An 18643-nucleotide genomic window follows, 5' to 3' on the forward strand; every position below is an offset into this window, starting at 1 on the left:
AAGAAAAGAAAGAAAGAAAGAAAGAAAGAAAATAGAACAAACCCTCAGCTCCTTCAAACCACAAAACTCTCAGGCATCGATGCTGAGGTTTCTGATGGTCTTCATTTCCAGCACTGCCTACATCCAAAAAACAATGATGTATCTCTGCTTATCTTTGTGGACTACACCTCTTAGTCTTCACTGAGTGATGTATCATTACATGATATTTCTGCTCCCAGATTATATGGTCCACATCACTGCTGAGTGACAGTTACTTTCTTTTATTTATTGATTTTGAAGAGAAAGAGGAAGGGAGAGAGAAAGGGAAACAGAGAGAGAGGGAGAGGGAGAGGGAGAGAGAAACGTCAAATTTGTTGTTGTACCGCTTATTTATGCATTCACTGGGATTCTCATGTGCGCCCTGACCATAGATCGAACCCGCAACCTTGGCAAATTGAAACAACGCTCTAACAAACCGAACCACCAGCCTGGGCCAACAAGTACTTTCTTTCTTAACAAACATCCTGATGCTACCATCAGTGACCATCTATCCTTCTAATGTTCTGTGTTACTCCCATGAATGTGTGGAAGCTCTCTCCTCTGCTGGACAGATCCTTTCTGCCTTTGTGCCCTTGCTTCTTCCACGTTGTCTGCCTGCTGAATGTCTGGGCTGCTGGCAAGAAAGCAGGCTCCATTCCTTGGCATGAAGCTGAACGCACTCACCATTGCCAAGTGACCACGCATCACTGCACTTGTATTTTAGGTTTCCGGATGTCTTATCCCTTGACATCTTCTTAAGTCCAAGCAGGGAGGAGCGGTGTTTGAAATGTTCAGGATGCTGGGGCAGATGGATACATTCCTGGAAGGGAGGCCTTGAGAACTGGCACAAGCAGACTGAATCTGCAGTCATTTCCCCTCCATCAAGGTCATAGTGAAGTTCAATTGGTATCAAACTCCCCTCTCTCCTCTTTGCTTCCAAAAAAATTAAAATAAAAGCAAATAAATAAATTAACACCTGTTCCAATTGTCAAAAAGACTTCAATTCCTCAAGAGCATTTCTTCAAATTTTCCTATTGCATTGTAAAGACAAATGTAGCCCCCCCTTTATTTGGCTCAGAGTTTTAAAGCTTTTATTCCCTTCCTTTCTCCTTCCCTCCCTTCTTCTCTGCCCCCAACCCCTACTCCTTTTTCTTCTCTCTCTCTTTCTCTGTAAAGTTATCTTTATTGGTAAATTTTTCTTTAAGATTGTGGACTTTGGCATCAGGCAGACTGGTTTTGAATTCCAGCTCTACCACATCAGTGATGTGTGTGGGGGGCAGGTTATTTAACCTTTCTGTGATTCAGTTCACTCATGTAAGGTTTGGATAATAATGGAACTTAATTAATCTCTATGATGTCCTGATGATTAAATGAGTTAATACATGTGTGACTGTCACATAGTGGTTTCTAAGTGTTGGTTATTATTTATTATTTTATAATCAAGATTTATATCATATTGACTAGAGACATTTTAAGATGCACTATGATGGCTTTTAAACTTAGAAATGAGAAATATAGATACAACACACTTAAAAAATTTCTGTGAACATTCTCCCTATAAAGAAAAATAGAAAAAATAAAGAAAAAGTATTTAAAGAAAAAAAAGACATTTTTCAGAACATACTTTTGTGTTGACATTTTTAGGAGCAAGAAAACACAATTATCCAATCCTGAATTCTGTTGGCTTTGGTTGCAAGCACCAAATTAAAATATGTAGGTAACTAAATACAACCATAGGTTTTCATTGCAATCTGCTATATGTATTTTTTTTTGGATTTTAGTCTCAGCTGTTTCATGTATATTTAGCTATATAAGAACAAGTGTTATGCCTATTTTTAAAGACACATTGTTTTAAGTGACTGCACAAATATGTTTTATTTTATTCTGGGTAGAAAGTACTCAGACTCAAGACAATTCTGCATGGATACTCCAGAGCACGCGAGTATCACTGGATGCCAGGCAGCGGATTCTTCTCTCAGGCTTTGTCTGAGACAAAGAAGTTGGCCTCAGTTTTTACAATGATATCATTTCTTTTTCTGAACCATCATGCAGGTCTTCTTGGAGTTATAACAAATACGGTTTTGGTTTTGGGTTTTTTTTTTTTTTTTTTTTTTTTTTGCATTCCAGAGAGCAATTCTCGGTATATCAGAGCTTATAAACATTGTTTAATGAAAATTCTCTGTCTTCAACCCTGTAGCTCATCAGTGTCCTACCTGTAAAGTGGAGATAGTATACCTATACTTCCTGCCTCATTTGAAAATTTGTAAGGCATAACAAACATCTGCCATATGCTTTTAAAAATTTTAGGGATCACTATTTTTTTCAGAGGATACTTTCAAATACTATTTTGCCTTTACATATAGATTTCTAGGTAAGTTTCATTTGTGTCATTACGTTGGGAGAAATGCATATTTAGATTCAAAATCGAGTTATCAAGTGGACTATAAACAGAAAACATCTAAGTGTATTTTTAATACTTTGGCATTTTTCACATGGGTTCTTGCCAATCAGTTCCCTTTTTATGGCCATAAGCTGATTTTCCTTCCCTGTTAAGAACAAATGCCCTTTATTTTAGGCAGTTTCTACTTGCTGACACCTTTCTTTTTATATGAATTTCAAGTGCACTATGTTATGTGGAGTTTCTGTTTGCCAAACTGTGCCCACGTAGAATCATATTGGTCCTGCCCGCTGTCAGACGTAACCCACAACAAGAAACTCTGGCTTGGAGAGCTCAAAGGCTGAAAGCTGGCTGTCAGGGAGATGTTATTCTCTTCCAAATCTGAGTTCTGTTTTTGATGATTGAATTGAGGATGGGATTTCTGTTAAAAAATTTTTAAAAAGTTTATGGGTACCAAAACCTACACTGAACGCTTCATTAACAGTCTGCTCCAAAGAGTAAACTTCCTAACGCCATTTGGGAACTGGGTGTGGAGAAGGGGAGGCTTGATGCCCTGGACATGGATATCAAGTGGAACAATTAAACCACCTGGAGAACCATAGACATGGAAATGGGACAGGGGGGTCTTTCATTGCCAGTTTGGTGATTAAAATCTGGGCTGAGTCAGAAGTGACCTCAAGCCATTAGCATCCAACTGTTGGCCAAGGACTACTGAGAATTAAATCAGTATGAAATGGGCTTGTTGAGCTCCCCTGGGCCACTTCCCATTCAGATATTTTTTCAATGCTATACTCATTAATAATGTCTTTGGAAATAGAAACTTAGGCAAACCAAGTTCTGACCATCCCCTTTAATTCTGAATGGGCCAAGTTGACAGGGTGAGCCTTGTCTCTTGCTTCTATTGACAGTCACATAAATGTAGGGTCTCAATGTCTAGGCTTGTCAATCCATCACCTCTGGTGAGCACCATAAAACAAACAATGATGTACTAGCAAGGCTGTTGACCTTTGTGAACTAGAGTGACAATGTGCTTACAATCGGGGGGTGAGGTCTGGGGAAGAGGAGTAATGAAAGTCTCATTAATATACTAGATTTGGGTAACAATCGCAGGGAGTGTTACGGAGACAAAGGAAAGAGGGAACCAGACTACACTGGAATCTCAGAGGGCGGGAGCTCTCCGTTAAGTGGCCCTAAGAGCAAGACCCATGTTGCACACACGCATGCAGTGGGTTACTTTTGTGTGATGTTCACACATACACATATAGGCACTGTATAAAATAAAATACTGCCTTCTGCGGTGTGAATACAGTTACAAAAGTGTGACTACACTGAGGCTGATTTCACAAGCTGTGAACAAAGTGCACACCCTTTCATGACCTTCTTTAAGGCTGTGGGAGCTACAGTGTGAGTTAGAACCACCCTTTCAGAGTTGAGGTTTTGGCGTTTGGAGGGCGAGCTGGTAGAAGGGAAAGAACTCTGAACTGGTTAGCAGAGGACTTTTTTTTTTTTTTTTTTTTTAAAGACTCAGCTATCTCAACCAAAAAGCTGTGTGATAGGAAGAGGTTTAACCTCTCTGGGCTTCCCTTGCTGGTAGACAAATCAGGAGATTAGGTGATCTCTGGTCTCCCTCTCTAGAATTTCATGCTTCCCACGTAACTGTCGTGATGGCGATGATGTTGAGAACACTTACCTTGGTTTTTACCATGTTGGTGTAAGTTCTGATAGCTTACTTTTGTCTTCCCCCTCCCTGAAAGGCCTTTCACTTTTTGTTCCTTTGAGTTTTCCGAAGAGAAAACGAGGAAAGAGATCAGAAAAGAGTGAGTGAGAAGCAGAGCATTGAAGTGGCAGCCAGGGTGCCAAACTGGCGTTCTGCACACCCAGCCAGTGCTCTGCCTCGTGCGCCTGGCAGCCGACCAGCAGCCGCTCTCAACCTGGGTCAGTGCTGTGAGTCACAGCCCAGGGCTGCGCTTTATTTGTCAAACAAAAGGAGATAGTTAAAGGAGCTATTAAAAATTCCCTCCAGAGCCTGTACTTGATCTGCACACGGGCTCGGTTTATTCATCGGTGCAGATCTCGGGTTCGGTTCACCCTGTGCCCGTTGTTGAACACCGACCTGTGTGGTCAGGGCCTGTGACTGCAGTGGTCTGGGGCGCTCAGGGTTCGACGCCATGTGAGATGTGGCTCCTCTTCCTGAGAAAGTCGGTCACGGTGGCCGAAGACACGAAACCAGACATCCAGGGCAATGTCAGGAAGCCAATGTCGCTGATCCGTCCAGTGTCCCTCTCTTGTCCTCCTCCTTCTTCTTCACGTTCACATTTTCCTGGTGCATTTTATTCCTCCGTTTTCTTCTCCCCCATTCCCTTAAGTAGAGGTGACACAGATCAATACCTTTGATGGAAAGTAATAATCAGGCCTATTAAGTGACAAAGGTTTACTCTGTAACAGCTGTGCTGGCGGGAGAGGAGAGCTTGTCTGACTAATGAATCATGAAACAATCAGGCAGTAGCCATTTGTGTTTAGATCTGTAAATATGGTGTGGTTCAAGTGCCAGACCATTGCCGGCGCTCCAGCTGGGGGCACAGATGGTCCGCATTCAGAGCAGCACAAGTGTGAAGAAAGGGTTTTTTCCCTTTCTCTGTCCCACACTGCACCTCTCGGAGCCTCACTCAGCTCTCCGCAAGAACTTCAGAGAAAGAAAAGGGGCTTCTTTCTGGGAAGGACACACCTCCAACGTGCATTTCAAAGTAGATTACCAAGTACTTGAGGTTCCTAAGTGCTCCACCTGTGAGGAAACAGAAGCTGATGGAGAATGTGGGGCTTTTGTATTCCTGTAAGAAGATAGGCATGTGACTCTAAATGTCTGTTTGATTTGGCAGTGGCAAATATATTCCCTTATACTTTTCTTACCCATCTATACTTGATGTCTTGTTTTGTCCTTAGCTATAAACTCAACAAGCTGAAGGTAAAAGTATGTATTCCAAGATGAGAAACGCACATTTATGTACAAAGCTAAAACTGTTCTGTATAAAAATATGCTAAAAATGTCTGTTTGTATTTGGTGTCTCTTAGTTCTTGAAGATCGTCATCTTTAAAAGATAAGAACATGAAGAACTATTCATCTGGACCTTAATCAGATATGGTTTTGTAGTTTTTTTGTTACTGTTGTTCACCTTAGTTTTATTTTATTTTTTTACTAGAGGTGGATACTGAGTTTCCATTTTAAAAAATCAACACTTATTTTGTTTGAGTAGTTTACTTATCTATTAATTTATTTGGTCAACCATTTCTAATTTAGTATATGGTTCTGTAATTTCCTCTGGCGCTTTAAAGGTTTTGTTACTTAGTTTCTGATGAGTTACCTGCAGGACTTGCACCGTGACCCCCTTTCAGCCATGGGAAACACATTCCTCCAATTTCCCCCTCACCTTTAAAATGTGATAAAAAATAGTCTGCAGGGGGGAAATTTATAAATGTTTAGGAATATTTAGGAAAGACAGATATTTGAAAATAAATTCTGGAATTCACATTTTTTCCTTGAGTTTAGCCTCCTTTTTGGGAGGCCCATTTTTCTTTCTGAAGAAATTAACAAAAGATTTTTCTTTAGGATGAGCTGCAACTATTTTGAAATAGTTATCTATTTTGAAATAAACCCTACCCATGTTTCATCTGAAGTGCTAAACAGTAAGTTTGCTTTTGAAATTACAGATATTTATGAGATATCTGTGAGAGTACTGAGTTGTGATAAAATATGTCGAGTGCCATCTCCAAATCTGCAGCGCGGCATAGCTGCCTGGGGCTAGCTGACTCTCACTTCCGAAAGATGGTTTGGTATGAAGATGACTTAGAGTTAGTCTAAGACTGCTGGTAATTCCAGTTCCTTAGATAGAAGCAGTGAAAGGGGCACGATACGATTAGGAGTGTGAATGTGTGTAAATGGTTGCCTTGGGCTGCTTCAGGGGCATCCAACCTGCAGCCCATGGGCTGCATGCAGCCCAGGATGGCTGTGAATATGGCCCAACACAAAATCGTAAATTCACTTAAAACATTGTGAGATTTTTTTGTGTGATTACATGTAATCACAAAACGATTTTGTAATTACATTTAATATGTGACCCAAGACAACTCTTCTCCTTCCAGTGTGGCACAGAGATGCCAAAAGGTTGTCTACCCCTGCCGGTATGCCCAGCGTTTGGCGGTCAGGGCCTCCTTGTGCAGGCAGGGACTCAGAAGGACATGCTCACTGCCATCTCTATGCTTCAAATGTCATCACTCAAGGATCAATCTCTTTGTCATCTAAGGAAAATGTTGCCATGTCACAGCTCTATGTTCTCACCTATTAATCGTTTCTTCATCCATCAAGCCTCTAGCAGGTCTGCCCATGGCCTTGGCACATATCCACTCTGGAAAATAATGATGATGGGACTGTGACTTGCCCATCGTAGCTTCAGCTCAACCCTTTCCCCCTTTGCCCCAGACACTCTAAGTGCAACACCGTTTCGGTACTTGGCAAACCAGGGAGAGTAGCTATGGAGAGATACAGCTGTCAGACGTTTCAGTTGACTAACTGGTCTGGTTCAGCCGGCCAGCAAATACTTAAAAATTTGAGGTGATAAATCTCTGTAAGTATGAAGACATACATGGACCCTCTTCTCAGAAACATGCTTGCTCTAATATTTGCACACTTAACATTTTACTGTACAGTTTTGAAGGTTTTCAGGGTCTCCCAGAGCCCACCCATCGTCCCCAGGTCAAGAGCCTCTGCTTTTCTCCTGTGCTTGGCAACTGCCTTGGGAGCAGACCCTTCAGCTCCGTCTCCGAGTCACGTTGCCACGTTGTTTTCTATTGTGCCTGCCTGCCAATTTTATTCCAACCCTCTAATTTCTCAAAATCAATTCTTTTTTTCCTAATTCCAGTTTTTGCTTTAATCTATTGCCTTTAATGACCACCCCATTCTTTTTTCCTGCTAATCTTGTAATATCATTTCTCCACATTTGTTTTGCCTTTTTGTACATTTCTATTGATTTTTCTATGTTTCCATTAATAAAATATTGTTTGTTTCACTTGGAACATGCTAGGCACTTAAAAATATTACTAGTAATAATATTAGCTAATTATTTTTGAGCACCTGCTAGATACATGCGTTTTGACCCCCATGGCTAGTCATCACAGCAACCCTGAAAGGCAGGTGTGTTCCCATGGATACTGCACACCCACATTTTCGGCCCAGACTTTCTGGAAAAATGTCTTTAATTTAACTTTTAAATTCAATTATTTATTTATTTATTTATATTTAGATACTTGTTTTTTGTATTATAAAGGAATTTTAGCATTTATTGCTGAGTATATTATGGTACAAGAAATTTTATGTAACAAATAATTACAAAACACAAGAACAGATCCACCATATACCAGGTACTATCCATGTATAATGTGCTTCCTTATTTTTCCCTCAAACATTTGGGTGAAAAGGTGGGCATTATACATGGCAAAATATGTTTTAATCCATTGTGTTGATCAGGAGCCTGAGGATTCTGGAGATTAAGAATTTGGCATATACATTTCTTTTCCCTTAAACTGATTTCTACTTTTTTTCTGAAATAACTGTTTTTTTTTTTAAGTGGGACATATTATCCCACCACTGTAAATGCAAACCAAAAATAATTTAATTGCCAAAAGATAACTGTAAAATAACTGCAAAATTCGTAAGTATATTTTAGAATCTGTATACCACCAATATTTTCTTTTCTGTCCTTTCTTTCTCTTCCCCTCTGCTGTCTCTTTTCCATTCTTAATTATCACTCTTTCTACTCCTACGTTGTATCAGCTTTTCTCTGAGGTATTTGAGTGCATCTTCCTCAAATGGAACATCTGATCTAGCCTTTCGCCCTGTCACCAGACTCCCTTAGGTCAAAAAACCCAACATGTATTCCCTGTCTATGGTGCCTCTTCAGTGAAAAAACTACTACTGGAAAGCATTTCACACTCGTTTCAGCTCCAGGCAGGAGGGGGAGTGTGGTTCTGTTCAAGTCACAGGCAATATCCAGGTAGAGAGTTTCCTACCACCTGAGCTATTGGGTTCATTGGCTTGAGAGCCAGGGTGTCAGATCAATCGCAACTGCCTCCTCTCCCAGACCTTTAAGTTTTCTGGGTTCTGTACGCAGTCCTCCTCTCCACTCAGTGCACCCTTTCTCTTGAAATGGTCTCAGGCAGTCCCGTGACTTTAAATAAAATTTAAAATATGCTGTCTCTTAAACTTATATTTTTGGCCCGGACCTCTCCCTTTCTCTTGTGTCATTTCTCTCATGCTGCAGAATGATTTTTCTAAAGTGGAAATAAGATCACATCACTTGCTGCTTAAAGGCATCCAGTGAGTTATGTTGTTACTAAAAAAAAGAAGAAAAAATCAAGCTTAACACATAGGCACATGGGGCCCTGGGTATTCTAGTCCCGCCTACCTCCCTGAGGTCGTCTTTCTCTCCGCCTGCCTTGTCTATGAAACTACAGCTACCCTGGCTTTCTTCTTGTGCTCATGACATACTCATTTTGTCTCTAGCTCAGGGACTTTGTGCTTTCTGTACCTTTTCTTTGAGACATTCCACCTCCCCCCGTGCCCAATCTCTCCATGGTTGCTTTCTTTTTTACCATTCAGATCTCAACTCAAATGCTACCTCTTCTACCCTATAACGGTGCACTCAGCCTTAGTCATGGATGTTTTGTCTTCGTTACACTTATCAATACTCAAAATTCTCTTTTTTCAAGTAATTATTGTTGTGTCTTCTTTAGAATGTAAAATCCTTAAGAGCAGAGTCTGCTTGTCTTGATCCCTGAAGAAGTCCCGGAGCCTAGAACAGTAACTGGCAATGAGGCCCTCACTAAATAGGATTGGACAGGCTGATTCTTCCAAAACTGCTTTAGTTTCTTTGTCATAGAGCTTACCATGAAGTGTTTAATAAAATACAGCATCTCAGGAGTCTACCATGGCTCCACGGAGCCAAGATGCTCTCAGTGGACACCTGCTGGAGAGGCACAGTGTGCAACAGCCTGGTTCACTGAGTGAGAAGCCAGACACTGGCCTGTCAAACCCGAATCTGTTCCTGCTTCATGACAAGAATTTTTCAACTGTCAGAAACTGCTTGAGGCGTTAAAGGATAAAAGTGTGGGTAAGAACGTGGGAGTTGGTGGTACAGAAAGGTATTAGGTGAGCCGAATTCTCTTTCTGCCCTTTCTATTTTGGGATACACAAAAAAATTTTGATGGAGGTTGGAATCTATTCAGCTCAGTTTCAGAATATTTTAAAACTGTACTTTGTTTATATATTAACCTGACCACCTGGTTCCAGTTTTTAGCTTGTGTTCAGTAAAATCCTTCATTTAATGATAATCCTCTTTTTGACTTTTGTCTGTCTCCTATATTCACTTTTATTTTCTAGTTATTTGAAGCTTTTATTAAGAAAACATCACTAAGCATAGTAAAAGGAGAAGCAGCTTAAGTTCCAGAGTTAAAGTTTATTATTCTTTAGTCTTAGGTCAAACTGAGTCTCATTTCTTATCAGTAAAATTTGGAGACCTTGCAAGATTATTACTTCCTCTCCAGCTAATGGGTATTTGAGTGGCTGCAGACACTCGGAAGATGGCGAAGGGACGCTAAGTTGGAGATACATTTTATTCAGGTTTAGGGAGGATATAGGCATGTATGTGGTTTGCAGTCACTTCTGAGGGTAATTAAATGATTGCTGGATGTCTTGGAGTAGAAACTGCTTCCAGGCTGGGTTGGTTTAGCCCTCATTATGACACAAAGAAACAGGGCCAGAGGCTATATGCTCCTGTGCTCATCACTGGCATATATGGGTAGCTGAGGAGAAACAGATTCGAAATGTACAGAAGGTAGTCTGGATTATTTGTATAGATTCTGTGATGTTTGTGGTGTTTGTGAGCTTTGTGAATTATGTAATTGGCTTTGATTTCTTTTCTGACTTAAATAAGTGTTCACTTTCATGCCTAATTTTTATTTATAATTTAGTATTCCCTTTCTTAACAAGGGCCTTCCCAAATTATATAACCTTCAGGCTCCATAAAACCTGGATCTACTTGATGGTAAGAATGTTTAAGGCACTCGGACCTTTGTTGGGTTAAAACTTGCTTCATAAAACCAATCTTAGGTATGGAGGAAACAGAAGCATATGGATCCCCCAATGGGCTATAATTCCATGAATGTTGTGCTCTTGGTTGAAGAGGTTCTACATTTTTCTAAAAGTACTATTATTTTGTAATTGAAAACGAAGCGTTTGGTATAGCAGGTTCTTTCTTTGTGGCTTCAGGGTGGAAAGCAGGAAGATACAAGGGTTTCTGCCATTGGAATCAATTGGGAATCTTGTATCTGTATTCAGCAGCTGTATAACTCTAGTCTCTAATGTCACCTCCTCCTCCTCCTGCCAGGACTGAAACTGGGTTTAGAGACAGCCCTATCTCAAGATAAGATGGGGACACCTGGAATTCCCGGAGCTGATCACGGCAACCATCCTCACCACCCACTGCAGTCCCAATTTCCCTTCTCTGTTATTTTTCAAGGTACTTATCAGCGTGTGACCTATTAAATATTTTATTGCTTAGTGTCAGTCTACCCCAACTAGAATGCAGTTCAGTGATGATAGTGATGTTTTATCTGTTTTATTCACTGCTTTATCGTCTGTGCCTAGAAAAATGTTTGGCATATGTTAGATGTTCAAAAAAATTTGTTGTATGAATGAATGCTTATATTAGTAGATGGAGGATGGCAAGATGAAGTTCCATTTCCTTTTAAGAAATACCATTTCCTTTCTCCATTTGCATAGGTTAAGTCAGGGTTCAGATTAAAAATGTATGTTCCTCATTTCTCACATTGAGCAAGATCTGTAACTCCTTTTCATCTCCATATCTGCGCCTCGTTTGTGCTATCGATTAAAAAATTGATGGTGTACTGGAATGGGATCACTCACAGTGGGGGTTAGTATGTCTGCAGATCTTCTTTCCTTTTCCTCGAAAAATTAATTTATTATGATGTTTTATAAAGGAATATATAATCATTATTGAAAAACACTTCAGAATTATATAACATATCTCCCTTTCTCTGAGTACATTTCTGCAAAAAGACCACTGTTCAGAAGTTGTTCAGAGCCTTCTTAGAACTCTTTTCTTCTTTATAAACTGTCAGCCGTATCACTAAATGTTCATATTGAACAGGGAGAGGCTTGCTTTGAGGAAATGCAAAAAGCCAGTTGAGACATGATCCTTGAATTTTGGAAATCTAGAATTTAAATATGGAGATAAGGCAAATATGTGAAAGAAACACTACTTGTGAAGACACACAGGCAATTACTAATTAATTCTGTGAAAATGAGAAATTTAAGTGCTAGTGAACAAAGAGAAGGAGCAAATGTGGCCAAATGTGGCCAGATGAATGAGGAAGAGTCCCTGGTGGTACCATATGATGTCAGAATGATAATAAGCAATTCTTTATCTTTCTATACTTCCCAAATGGTTATAAAAAGTATACTTTAGTGATTTTTTCCTCACATATAGTTTAAAAAATAGGTGCCAAATAGTTATAAAAAGTATACTTGAAGTATTTTTTCATATACATAGTTTTAAAAAAATAGATGAGTCCTCCTCCTTAAAGAAATGGCCACCGTTGCTTTAAGCTGTAAATTCCCAGAAATAACTGCATTTCTGTGACACTGATGAAGACACTGATATGGGTCTGTGTAAAAGACGAACGTAGTCCTGTCCATTCCTGTGCAACCAGTGAAGGAAACAGAAAATCTTTTAGGTGGCACGGATGAGGATTTACTTGCATGTAGATTATAATTTAAAACTGACCTCTGAATTTGTCGAGCCTTTTGACCTGCATTCAGAACACTTTGGGAGGGCTCATGCCAGCGAGTGACAATACTGTCTTTATCAGCAGCCACCTGCAGAGTTTTAGTCTCCAGCTGCTGCTGTTTTCATTCCACTGGAACTTTTATTGAAAATGGCTGTAGACAAAATAGGGTCGACTAAGAAAAGAATGCAAAAGGGTAGCACTTTCCTCAAACCATTATTTTATTGGGACAAAGAGCAAGGTTTTCTGAATCAACCTTAAGTACAGATATTGAACATGTTAACAATACTAGTGTTCTTCCCCCCCAAAAAACCACATTACACCCCAGCTCACTGGGTCTATTGAGTGGAATGTCGTGTAAAATGAAAGGAAATAAAAGGAGTCCGAACTGCTTCTTCTAACAAGGTGCCATCAATAATGCCCACATGGGCGATCGTTCCCTGATTTAAGACCTTGTCTCCTTCGCATATACACTTAAAGTTCTTTGGATGGGGGAACACCCCGCCCCCACCAACAGAACGTTAGATTCAGAAAGTTTCATCTCACTCTGCTGCCCTATTGCTTATCCAGCCAATCCTTGGGCTCTTTCTTGTGTAGCATTATTTTCTTGATCATTTGTAGTATTGAATTGCTGGTGAACATTTGGACCCCAAAGGTTAGACCCCAGGCATGTGTAAATAAATGTAACACACACACACACACACACACAATAGCAGCTTTGTTCTAATTTTTAAATAGAAAAATAATTCTTTCTGAAGGCATTGTCTTAGGAAAAGCAGTCTGCAGAGAACACAGCTGGCTTTTGAAAATTGAGTTTCTACTGAAAGTTTCCTGCTATTATCTTGACAATCTTATAATTATCAAAGCATTTGAATATTAGGTATGACAATGCACACTCCCGGCAGGGGAGAGAGGAGCAAGGCCGTAAGTGGGAGGGGGCCACTAACAGCTCTGCCCCCTGTGGCAGCCATAATAATTTAATATTCTCATACTGGGAGGCTGCATTTTGCTTGACTTGTACGGAGCTACTTGATGTGTTTGTTTCTCTTTGGCCAAACCATCGGGGTTGTCCCTGCAACAGCCTGTACGACTTCAAACGTGGGGTCATGCTGATAACGGCCTAAGGGCAGGGTTTTTTGTTTTGCCTGGAACACAGTAAATTAACTATTACACTGAGGGAAGCTTTGGGATTTTGAACAGAATTGATTTCAAGATTATATTAAAATAGTAGATCAGTAGTTTTTCTTCTTATTGACTACATGTCTCTTCACAAATAATAGGGACGACACACCTACTCAACGGTAGAGACTGGATGTATTGGGGTTGCCACGTGCCCATGCCCCATTCTGTTTCTTTTGTACTTGGTGGCTGGTACCATTTTTTTTGCAGTGGACTTAACTGTTTTATATAAATTTCTGCTCAATATCAGGTAGGATTTGAAGCTCTGGTGATAAAGATGCTCTATAGAAGGGACAGATTGTTCTTTCACATAATTGCTACTCTTACATCTTTCCCGGTATCAGCACAGAGGGTAGCCTTCCTGAAGTCTGTAAGGCACGATCGCTTGAAAATTGATCCATGAGCTATGTATGGCGCACAACATACTCTGAGGAGGACTTGTCTTCGTGTGTACACATGAAAGCTTTTGTTACATTGTTATAACATTGTACTGTAAAAACATCTGAAGGATAGTTGTTACAAGGAGCTCCAGAGTATTTCTGAGAGAGAAACAGAAAAAAAAAGATTAGTACCCTTTCTTTGTAAAACTGATTTAGATTAGGAAATGCGGGCTTATCCGAGGTGATGAATGTAAGAGTGTAGTGTTAAAGTAGGATGACCTGACCACCATATGGGTTTCGATTATCATGGGGTGTCTCCAAGACTTAATTTTAAAAAGAACAGGAAATATTAGCAAAGCTGATAAACATTTGGTCCTTTGTTTTTATTCATTTTACTCCAAAGAGGGGGAAGCTCTCACAAAAAATGCCTAGCTTAAAATACCACATCACCATGGGAAAGTGGATATTTCAGTTACTTCTTTTTTTCAACTGCTGAATTTATTTTAGGAATTTGAAGGCTTTCTTTTACCTGTTTATAAAGGGATGGTTTTCTTTTGACCATATGTGAGATCAGAGTTGAAGCAATGCGAGCTCATTAAGAAATGCCAGGTTGTGGTCTGAAATATCCCTTTGAGATTTCCATGACCACAGGAGTCTTGTCTCTTCTTTTGGACTCCAGTGACCTCAGGCATGAAGGTCAGAGGGCATCATGGTATTCTGTGCACTTCTATTGTTTGCATTTGTGCTCAGGATGGTGAAAGAGTTATCAATACCAACCTTCATCTCCAAGTTGGGGTGACAGAGCATTCGAACATGAATTATTAGTAGCAGTGTATTTCTGCTTCGTCCCCGTGGAGAACAAAGGCTCTTTAGGAAATGGGTCCTGGGCAATTACATGACCATTATGATGATAACGAAGAACGTAGTTGAGGCTCAGGAGCAGGCCATCGAGGTTCACACACTACGTTCTTTGTATGTGTGTGTGCGCGTGTATAAAGTGCCCGGGCGGGCAAACAATGGCTGAAGGAGAGCGTGAGGGAAATCTCCCTCCATAAGAACTGCAAATGCTGAGGTGGACACATGTCTGGATGTGTGCATCTCTATAAACACCCAAAGACATCTAATTATCAATTCTAAAAAAGAGATGTGAAATAGACCCATAGACTACTCCATGTGATGTTTGCATTTTTAATTTTTAAAGGCACAATGTTGCAAACTTGAGTCTAAGGAAAGTAAGAGAAGCAAAAAATGAAACAAACAAAAAACAGTTGCAGACAGACATTAATAGTTGAATCAATTCAGGGGCAAGATGATTTAAAAGTTCTTAGAGAATGTTATTGGGGAAAGTATAAGATAAAATTTCCACAAGTTACATTTGCTAAGGCCTTGGTGATAAGTATAGTAAAATTGTCATCTGACGATTGATGCATGACATGTATAGCAGGGCCACTGGTTCCTCCCGAGGGGCTCACTTCTTTTGTGAAGTCTCCCGGGGCAACATCGTGTTACTTTACAGCGCCGATGGGGCAGGGACATCACAGCTACAGGAGGCAGGTGGTGGGGGCTCTGGAGCTGGTTGCCCTGGACTCAGTCCCAGCTCCCCCCGCCCCCCCCCCCGCCCCCGTTAGCAGTTGCATGACCAAGGACAAGTTATCCCTCCCTGTGCCTCATTTTCCTTATTTGTAAAATAAGGTTGTTATGAAGATTAAATAAGTTCATATACAGGGGTGGGCAAAAGGAGGGTTACAATTTGTATGGAAAAAAGACATGCAGGTTATGATTATTATGGTATCCTTATTAACTCAAAAGAGTGTCACAGTGGCACAGTGCACTTAGGGACAATCTCGTAAGTGCTCAAACTGCAGACCTTCATTAATAATAGCACGAGGATAAACTCTGTGTTTCATGAACTCACAAGTGCAAACCTGCTTTTTGCCCACTCCCATATGTATAGGGTGTTTTAGCTCTCTCTGCCTCATTTCTGTTTTAGAGATAGTAATCGCACTCCTCCCGCACGGTTATTGTTAGGAATAATGAATTAATATTGTATACGTAAAGTGCTTAGAAAAGTGTAAATTTTAGCAATTTTTATTATTCCACATAATAAAGATCAGACATCCTGAACCCTGATTCAGTTCTTTTTGAAAACATACACAGATAACGTCTCTTTTTTAATTTATTTTTTGTTTCATCTTTATTGTATTTTTTCCTTTACCTTTTAGTTTCCTTTACCCCCTTCCCCCCAGCAATCACCATGCTGTTGTCCAAGTCCATGAGTCCTTTTTCCTCTTTGCTCAATCCCTCCACCCCAATAGCTGTCATCCTCCTCTCTGTGAGTCTGTCTCTATTTTGCTTGTTAATTCAGTGTGTTCATTAGATTCCACATATGAATGAAATCGTTCAGTATTTGTCTTTCTGTGATTGCCTTATTTCACTTATATAATGTTCTCCAGGTTTATCCATACCATTTACCCAAAAGGGTAACATTTTCTTCTTTTTTATGGCCAAGTAGTAGTCCCTTATATAAATGTCCCATAGTTGTTTTCTCCACTCATGTACTGGTACAGAAGCAGCCCAACTGTCCAGCACAGCTCACTTCTTGAAGAAGGCTGTTCCCTTCACTTACAGTTCTTTAAAAAAAAAAAAAATCAAAGCTGCTAGTCAGAAATTCTGGCACTGATCACACTTTTAGTTAAAGGGTTTACAGTTTGTAGGTGGGAACTACATTAATTGCCAGGAAAACAACAAGAAATCCCTTTAGGGACCTACCCTTAATTTACTTTATCTCATTTTTTTATTCAGAAAATAAGATTTTGGTTCCAGGAAGTCCAATTTTTAAAAAAGTAAAAGTTAAGAACTCTTCCCTTGCCTCTGATAAATGGCCTTCCTGAGAAAACTTTGTCCACTTGGACGTTGTTTCCCTGTTAAATTTTGGGCACATTCAGGTGCAACTGGTGACAAGCAATGACCTGGAGATCACTGCAGTTGTTAGCGTATGTTTTGGCACAGAAATGCCCAATTTAAAGTCTTCAGACACTGGGCCTTCTAAATAACTTTTACTTATATCCATTCACTTATTCATTCAACAAGCAATATTAGGATGCCTATATGCCTGGCATTGGGCTAGGCGTTGCCAATGGGTACCTTAAAAAGAACTTTTTTAAAACTAGTCTACATGACCCTGCCTCAGCGTTTCCTCTATGTGGGCTGTGACCTATTAATAGATTGTAATATAAATTTAATGGATTGTGGCCAGGATTTTTTTTTAAATGAAGAAGAATTGAAAATGGCAGCGTGTACTGCACATAATATTGTTTCCTGAGAGTTTTTTAGTGTGTCTATTTCAGTGGCTGTCGCTGAGACGCACGTGTTAGTCACTATGTAAAGTTTGAAAAACCCTGCCCTCAGTGCTAGCCCGCATCTCTCTGCACCGCACCGCACCTTCCCTGCCTTCTCTCTCGGTCACCGTGCTCCATACGGGCCCCTTTGCTTTCCCGTCAGCTTGCCAGCCACACTCCCCTCTCAGGGTGTTTGCATCTGTGATCAGTTTGGCTTTGAAAGCAATTTTTAAGATATATTTCCTTTCGGTTTCTGCTCAAATGTCACCTTCTCAGAGATCCCTTGTCCTGGACACTCTATAAAATAGCTCACGGTGCTCCGCATTCCACACCTCACATTCCTGTTGTCTTTGTTCAGCCTTAACTTACCTCTGGACGTGAGACATGTATGGTCACCTGACATGATTAGTTGTTGTGCTTGTTGTTGTCTGTTTCTTGCCTTTCTCTCCCCATCAGAATGAACGCACCATGAGCTCAGGGCTTGGTTCTACTCACCACTGTACCACCAGCACCCAGAACAGTGCCGGGCAAGTAGTAAATGCTAATAAACCCTGTTGGATAACTGAAAGAAAGAACAAATAGGTAATGGAATTAAAATGTCACATTGATTCTTTATTGCTTGTAAATGATGTTGGAAGGATAACTGATCTGAATTCCTTACACAGCCCCCAGAGAGTCGGACTTGCCCAAGTTTTCCAGTTGCATTGGTGGCCTTTTCCTTCCCTTTTCTGCCCGGGACCCACGTTATGACTGCTGTGCTCTGACAGCTTGGAGATCGCAGAGGTGCTGTGGATACGCAGAACTGTGACACACCTCTGTGCCTTTGCTCACGCTCTTCCCTCTGCCCGGAAGGCCCTTCCCCAACTCTTGCTTCTTCACCTGGGTAACTGTGCTGGCTCTTCAGACTGTTTGAACCTCATCTTTTCTTAGAAGCCCTGCGAGACCTCCCTGGCTGGGGAAGATCTTCTTCTCTGGGCTTTCATACCACTCTGTGAATTTTAAATATCCATTTGTGTGACTTCTTGCTTAGAAGCTACTTGATAATAAAAATTAGTCATTCATAGTTTTATGTTCCTAGGCATCCATAGTGCCTGGCATGTAATAGAGACTCAATGAATATTTGTTGAACTGAAAGAAAACGTGTTTGAAATTCCAGACAATTTATTCATTAATTAACTGAACTGCATTTCCTTGAAGTTGACAACTAAGCTTTGGCAAGTTTTATAAGATCTTTAATCCGTGAACAAAGGCAGATGTTTTCATGGTTATCTCATTGTTTTTCATCCATCAAAAGTAAACATTTAAATTGCTTTGAGAAAGAGGAGAGGTCAAGCGACATGAATGCAGGAGAGACACACGGAAGCGAGCTGCTGCCTCCACCGCATCTTCCAGTTGCACATCCCAGCTGCCTGGGGCCGTTTGTTCAGTGGTGGGTTCTTCTTGCTTTTGCTCCTTCTCTGTTGGTCTCTTTGCCG

The sequence above is a fragment of the Desmodus rotundus genome, chromosome 4 (genome assembly GCF_022682495.2).
Source record: "Desmodus rotundus isolate HL8 chromosome 4, HLdesRot8A.1, whole genome shotgun sequence".
In the NCBI taxonomy this organism is placed as follows: domain Eukaryota; kingdom Metazoa; phylum Chordata; class Mammalia; order Chiroptera; family Phyllostomidae; genus Desmodus; species Desmodus rotundus.